Below are 7,577 nucleotides of genomic sequence, written 5' to 3'. Positions count from 1 at the left end.
GTTTATTTTGCACTCCTCAGTAATTCTTCCGTTGATAATCAATTTTGCATATTGTTCCGAATAGATGGCATTTATTCCTTTACAAATATTTTCTCCCAGTCCAATTTCTTCCATTAATTTTTTCATAAACTTCCAGGACACATTGCCAAAAGCTTTTTCAGCGTCCACCAACATAATAGCTGCTGGTTTATCAATTTTAATATCCAAATATTCTAATACATTAATCACACATCTACTATTGGATTACATAAATCGTCCGGGAAGAAATCCGGTTTAATCTTTATAAATTACCTCTTTCAGCACCATTTTTAATCTATTTGCAAGAATGTCTGCGAATATCTTGTAATCGTTATTTAGCAGTGCAATGGGTCTGTAATTGGCCATGTTTGAGGCATCTGTTCCCTGTTTGTGGATAAGAGTAATAAAGCTGTCCTTCCAGGTTTTCGGTAGCTTTCCATTTGCCAGAATATTATTCATTAGGTCTTTCATGGGAAGAAATAATACTTGTTCTAATTTTTTGTAGTAATTAGCTGGGAGACCATCTGGGCCCGGTGTCTTTCCTAATTTTGATCTCTGTATAGCTTGTTGCACCTCCATAGCTGTTATTGGTGAGTTCAAGATTTCAGTTTTTTCCTTAGGTATTATTGGTAGTTTATTTTTGCCCAAATAATCAATTATTTTTTCTAGAGTCTCTGGACCTTCTTTATATAGTTTTCCGAAAAAACTAGCAAAATTTTTACTAATTTCCTTTGGTTCTTGAATCCATTTGTCTTTAATTTTAATTTTATTGATAATTCTATCTTCCTTTTTCTTCTTTAATTGCCAGGCCAGAAGTTTGCCAAACTTAAAATTTCTATGTCTCAACCATTTTATCTTCCATTCTATCTCTTCATTTATTATCATGGAGAATTGCGTCTGTAAAAATTTTATACTTTGCTTAATTAGTTCGTCATCTGGTTTTTGGAAAAGGATCCTTTCCTTTTTTCTAATTTCCTCCCAGATCTCCATTTTCTTCTTCTCTTTTACTTTCCTTTGGAATGCGTTTTGTTGGATAAAGAAGCCTCTTATGATGGCTTTACCCGCGTCCCAAACCGTCTCTAGATCCATTCCTTGATTTAAATTAAACTTAAAATATTCTAAGATTTGCTTGGCCTTCTGTACAGTTTTTTCATCGTTTAGCATACTCTCATTAAGTTGCCACCTTTTAACCTTTTCTTCTTTTCCTTTAAAGTTAACCCAGATCTGTGAGCTGTGATCTGAAATTGTCCTTGGAAGGATTTCTGCTTTTGTAATATTATTTAATAAATCCTTTGTTGTCCAAATCGCGTCGATTCGTCCCACCGATTTATGTGGCTCTGAATAATGTGTAAATTCTTTCTCTGTTGGATTCTTAAACCTCCAAGCGTCAAACAAATTCAGGAGTTCTATTAATTGGAAAAATAAAAAAATTCCTTCCAGTAGCACCTTAAAGACCAACTAAGTTAGTTCTTGGTATGAGCTTTCGTGTGCAAGCACACTTCTTCAGATACTTGCACACGAAAGCTCATACTAAGAACTAACTTAGTTGGTCTTTAAGGTGCTACTGGAAGGAATTTTTTTATTTTGACTATGGCAGACCAACACGGCTACCTATCTGTAATTGGAAAAATGTAGTTGGAAGTTTGTTCTGCCGCTTTTCTTTCTTCTTTATTGTTCTGTCCATGTTTGGATTAACTACTCCATTAAAATCTCCTAATAATATAATTCCCCCCCCCCAAATATTTTATGACTTTTTCCCCCAGGAATTGATAGAATTTGGATTTTCTTTCATTTGGTGCGTAAATTCCAATAACTATAATTTTTTCATTATTGATCTTAACCTCTATAATCACTCTTCGACCTTTTTCATCATTGTAAAGCAGTTTTGGCTCCAGCTGAGGTTTTACATAGATTACCACCCCTCTCTTTTTTTCTTTACTTGATGCAATAAACTCAAGCCCCAATCTTTTATTTATTAATACTCTTTTATGTTTTTCTGCTACATGAGATTAAGTTTTGGACATGCTTTGAGTGAGGAGGGAGCAATTACTCTGCCAATTAAAAGACTGAGTGGAAGAAGGATTAACATCTAAGTTGGTATGTTGGAATGGAACGGAAAGGGGGGGTTTAAGCCTCTCTTACTATTGTACTTTGCTTCAATATAATATTCGGCAAACCCCGCCCCCCCCCCAAGTACCGTTTACATTAACCAAGCGAGCCTGGAAAGTTTTGTATTTGTTGACATAAATATGGCTCTAAAAAACTATAAACTGTGTGGAAATAACAACATTATATAATTAAGGCTTTTTATCTTTGATTTGCTTGGAAGAGGATAAAGGATTCTCCAATTTGTTGATATTAGACAGAAGCAGGTTCTCATTAGCTGCTGGAGAGATGTTAAAAAACTTTGGACGGTTTCCTAGAATTTGTGTAGGAGTTGTGTCGCACTTTTAATTTGGAAATCTGCCATGATGGAAGTCAAGACTGAGCTGCAGAATTACAAATAGCCATAGGGGGAGGTGAGGCTTTAATATGTCATTATATTTGTATTTCCAGTTTGATTTCGTAAACCTGCCCTGGAAAGGTTAATGTTTGACGCAACTGGTCTGGGAAAAATAATGAGCAGACGCTTAGACTTGATTTCATCAGAACTGAGTGAAGATGGTGGCTGAGATGCTGTAAACATATAGAGGGGAATCATAGACATAAAATCCACACAGAAACATATCATTGCTTGTTTCAACTCGCTTGTGGGAACAACTCAAAGGCCGTGAAAGAAGGAAGGCTAACAACAGAAAGAATTAGAACCACCGGAAATGACTATGAAAAGCAGCAGATGTATGAGATGATCAGAGCCCTCCGAACTTGAAGCATGGGAAGTCCTATTAAAAAATTTATAATCTGGCAGAATATTTGGATTATTTGATATGTATAATTTGGAATATTCAATGTGATTTGATTTGATTGTTAAAGTGCAAAATTGAATAAAAATGAATTTAAAAAAGAGAAAGGAAAATAGGGACACTTTGGAGGGTATGTGATCAGCCAATGTGGGTGTTACTCTGTACATGCTCTGGGGCAAGGAGTCACCAAGTGCTGAATCATTGGAAAGGGAGGGTGAAAAGAGCCAGGCTTCCTACACCTGGCAGTTCAGGGGGGTTGGAAACCAGGGTGGGGGCTAGCAACATGGGGACAGCTGCAGCTTAGCAGTCCCTAACCCCAGTCAGCTAGTTGCTGCCCTGAGAAAGGAGTTGCGCTTGCCCTTGCTCAAGGCCCTACTCTGCTTCTAAAGGAAAACAGGGAGGAGGCTTTCAGGCCAAGCTTAGCCCGGCCACGCGCAGGGCAACTGGATGATGCCACCTCCGAGACTTCCTTGCCCTGACTTGTTGGCATTTTCCTGGCTCAACCTTCTTCGCAGTTTTGCAAGGCTGGTTGCTCTGAGGAAGCTGCTCCTGGGCTGGGCAGCAGCTGGGGGGTGGCTGCATAGATGGGGAAGGAAGGAAAGGTGCTACGTGGTTATTTGTGTGAGAAAATAAAACCCTCCCTGCTTTGCCTGGTCTGGCTTTTGAAAGGAGATGAAGTGAGGGGTGTCTGGGGGCATTAATAAAAAGAGGTGAGGGACTGGCCACTCTCATTCCTGCCAATTTGGGTTAAGGGTAGGGGCACTGCTGTAATTCTCCTCCTCCTCTTTGACTTCTCCATGTATTTGGGCTCCTTCAGGACCTTCCCTGGCAGACTGCAGTTCCAAAAGCCTCTCTGGGCAGGGGTGTCCTTCCTGGCCAAAATGCAGGACCCGAGACAGACCCTAGAAATGGAGCAGGAAGCCCAATGGCCGGCCGTTAGCTCTGCAAAACGGAGCGAAACTCAATCCAGCACAGCAGCCACAACCCAGGCTGAGCTTGCAGTGTTCATGCAGCTGCAAGCCGTTTTTCCCTTTATATACCTGTCCCAGATCTCCTGAGACTTGATAGCACAAACTCAGGAAGGGAGGCTTGATTCCCGCTTGACTTGTGGCTGTAAATCATCTCAGGACCTGCCCCCTGTTCCAGCCTGGAGGGAGAGGGAGGTGAAGTGAGAGAGTATCTGCTTCCCCCGCAGGCAGAGACCATCACCTGTGGGTGGCCTAGTGGTTAGGATCCAGTGCTCTCACTGCCGCAGCCCAGGTTTGATTCCCAGTCAGCGAATGTAGCTCAGCTGACAGAGCAGGAGACTCTTAATCTCAGGGTTGTGAGTCCCACTTTGGGCAAAAGATTCCTGCATTGCAGGGGGTTGGTCTATATGACCCCTGAGATCCCTTCTAACTCTACAATTTTGTGAGACTGTGATCCTTGGTCCTGTGTACCTGAAGGAGCGTCTCCACCCCCATCGTTCTGCCCGGAAACTGAGGTCCAGCTCCGAGGCCCTTCTGGCGGTTCCCTTGCTGTGAGAAGTGAGGTTACAGGGAACCAGACAGAGGGCCTTCTCGGTAGTGGCGCCCTCCCAGCAGATGTCAAGGAAATAAACAACTATTTTACTTTTCAAAGACACCTGTATTTGATATTTGGTTGGAAGTCACCCAGAGTGGCTGGGGAGACCCAGTCAGATGGGCGGGGTATAAATAATAAATTATTATTATTATTTTATGTGGGCAAGCGCAGCAAAGCACCAGCGATTGCTGGACCTTGTGGGGAGGCAGGGCAGCTCATGGGAGGCAGAGCTGAGGGCCCCCAGCACACAAAATTTTGGTACAGAGGGGCATGGTTTGCCTGCCACAAAACTGGTCCCAATTTCATCGAAGGCAGAGTTTCAAGACCCACAGTGCAAGCCAAATGCAATTTTTCTTTCAACCCAATTTTTGTTGTGTTTTTTTTAACAGGGCAAGGCTATCCTTGCCTACTCAGAAGTAAGTTCCACTAAGTTCCGTGGTGGTTACTCCAAGGTGGCTGCATCAAGGACTGCAAACGTAGCACCAAAGTACAGAATGACGCCATAAACCGTCAGTGTTTGCACATGGATTGAAATTGGTTCTGGTTTTGGTTCTGGAGTCTGGAAGAAGAGATGGAGCATTTGGATCAAGTACTTCAGCACGTGCTCCTAAACAAATGAATAAAAGCCTCTGGTGCGTTCCAGATAATGGAATGTTTCCTAACGTAAAGATTTTTGTGGCTACTTAATCATTGTTTAAGGAGAGGGGCAACATAATCCTGAGAAGTGTTCCCATAATATGAAAACAAGCCATGTGAACAATATAATCTGGTTACAGATAGGTAGCCGTGTTGGTCTGCCATAGTCAAAATAAAAAAATTCCTTCCAGTAGCACCTCAGATGAGCCTCATCTCAGCTATCTGCCAATCTCCCATTCCCACCACCCTTCTGAGTAATACCCCTCCCCACCTTCTCACTATATAGAAGGGTCTGGCAACTTCTGTTTCAGTGTATCTGAAGAAGTGTGCATGCACACGAAAGCTCATACCAAGAACTAACTTAGTTGGTCTTTAAGGTGCTACTGGAAGGAATTTTTTTATTTTGAATATAATCTGGTTCATAGCACAAACCCTCTGGGAAGGTCATCTCCTAACTTTAAACTTCAGGATGCAAAAACTGCTGCAACCGCCCTCGGTTCTGATGTGCATCTGCATTCTCAGAAAGCTGCAATCTCAGACTTCCACTTCGCCATTTCCTTCTTTTATTCACAAATAAGGACTACCACCAAGACAAGCAGAAGTTGCTCAAAAAAGATGTGGGTGTTTTTTTGTATTCTTAAGCGCTGATAGGTTGTATTTAGTCACACTCAAAATATTTAAAATGCCAGCCTCTCGTACTTGCTGCGCGAAATTCACTCTCACCCTGAACACTTAAAACTGAACATGCACCCTTTTTTGGAAAGAATCATGGAATTTGACGAGTCGGAAGAAACCTTGAAGATCATTTGGTCCAACCCCTGAAATGCAGGCATCTCAATCCAAGCATATACGACAGACAGCCACCCAACCTCCAAGGAAGGAAGGAATGTCCACCACTTTCCATCCCATGGCTGATCAGCTCTTCCTGCTAGATATTTATTTCTACATTAGGTTTGCAACTGACACAGGGGGTTGTGTTTCAAAGCTCACACCTAAAGCCAAAATTGCATCTGGTCGGAGCCCACTGGGTTCCGGGTAGCAAGAGACTGCTGTTTGTGGCAAGGTGGTCAGCAGGAGAGAGGGGAGTCAGAGACCTGTCTGCTTGCCATCTGCAACTACCCCTCCCTCCCGCTATCCTTGCACCTGCTGAGCAGGGCGTTGGGACTAGATGGTCCCTTTACAATTCTATGATCTCTGCACCTGCAGTCAATCTGCACCTCCCGGCTGCAGCACCAGTTGCAAAGCAGAGAGTGTCAGGTGTGCGTGCAGGAGCCAGGCCCTGTGACCAGTAGGACTTTGTAGGACTGGGGCCTTCCTAAGTTTGTTCTGAAGAGGCAAGGCACGGCCGCACAGGTGAGGCCGATTGGTAACTCACAGCACCTGGTGGCAAGAGCTGGGAGGGGATATAAGGTCAGCAATTCCCTCCAGCTCTTTGCCACAGCAACTCGTTCCCTGCCTTGCTGCATTTGGTTCCTTGCATCTTGATCCTCAGACCCCTGACTTCGTGACTCCTTGCTTCCTGATCCTCAGACCCTTGGCTTCTTGACTCCCAGCTCTCTGACCTTTGGACTCTTGGCTTCCTGGCTTCTGGACCCTGTTCCTGCTCCCACCCCGCCATCTTGCCTCTGGTCCTGATGTCCCCTGCCGGGACGTCGATCGCCCGTGAACCGGACTGTGACAGAGAGGGCCGATGCTTTCACTTGTTGGAACTGCTTAAACTGTTCTTTTAAAACACTGAATGGGGCTTTTGTTGTTGTTTGAGAGTCTTCTTTCATATTTCATATACACCCCACATTCAATATTCTTCACAGAATTCCTGCATGGCAGGAGGTTAGACCAGCTGAGCCTTGGGCTTCCTTACAACTCGACAATTCTGTGGTTCCAAGCAGGGCTTTTTCTCCAGCTGGAACTCACAGGAACAGAGTTCCAGCACCTCTCTGGTGCGTTCTACCAGCTCTTGGAGCCGTGTGCTGGGGGGGGGGGGCGCGTCACAGCGTCTGGGGCTCAACAACTTTGGGTGGGTGCTCAGCAAGTTCCACCACCTCTTTCTCTAGAAAAAACCCAAAACCTGGATCCAAGTATCCAGCAGGAACAGTCTCTGCCGTTACTTGTAATTATGCCAGTTTTCCAATTCTTTGATCCATGCAAATCTTTCGTGTGGGTTTTTCAAAGTGCACCCTCTAGCAACACCATGGAAAATACTTTGCCACATCTTAGAAGGAGAGCCAGACTCCGCAATTAATACAGTATTGGACCAATATCTGCCAGTCTCTCTCCCGCCCTGTTCTTCAGGAGGACCTACGAGAACAACCAACCAGCCTTTATTTCTATTCTTCCTTTATAGCTCCTTTCCCTGCCCTGACCCGCCATCCCCGCCCTCCAAGCTCCCAGGCTTCTGAAATCTCTTTTTAAATGGCTCCACTGATCTCTGCTAATGGCTCAGCAGCCCTGTCTTGC

The 7,577-nt window shown here is 43.9% G+C and overlaps 1 long non-coding RNA gene across 1 annotated transcript; it reads right to left on the bottom strand.

Moving 5' to 3' along the window:
• Positions 1–2,654: 2,654 nt before the first annotated feature.
• LOC308569808 lies at positions 2,655–5,002 on the bottom strand. The gene is made up of 2 exons (XR_014000874.1): positions 4,912–5,002; positions 2,655–4,698 (listed from the first exon to the last, which is right to left on the bottom strand). It is a non-coding gene; the product is annotated as an uncharacterized lncRNA (long non-coding RNA).
• Between the last annotated feature and the right edge of the window lie 2,575 nt (positions 5,003–7,577).

This window comes from Podarcis bocagei (genome assembly GCF_964188305.1).
Source record: "Podarcis bocagei genome assembly, chromosome: 12".
Lineage (NCBI taxonomy): Eukaryota > Metazoa > Chordata > Lepidosauria > Squamata > Lacertidae > Podarcis > Podarcis bocagei.
This window is presented reverse-complemented; position numbering and strand designations above follow the sequence as displayed.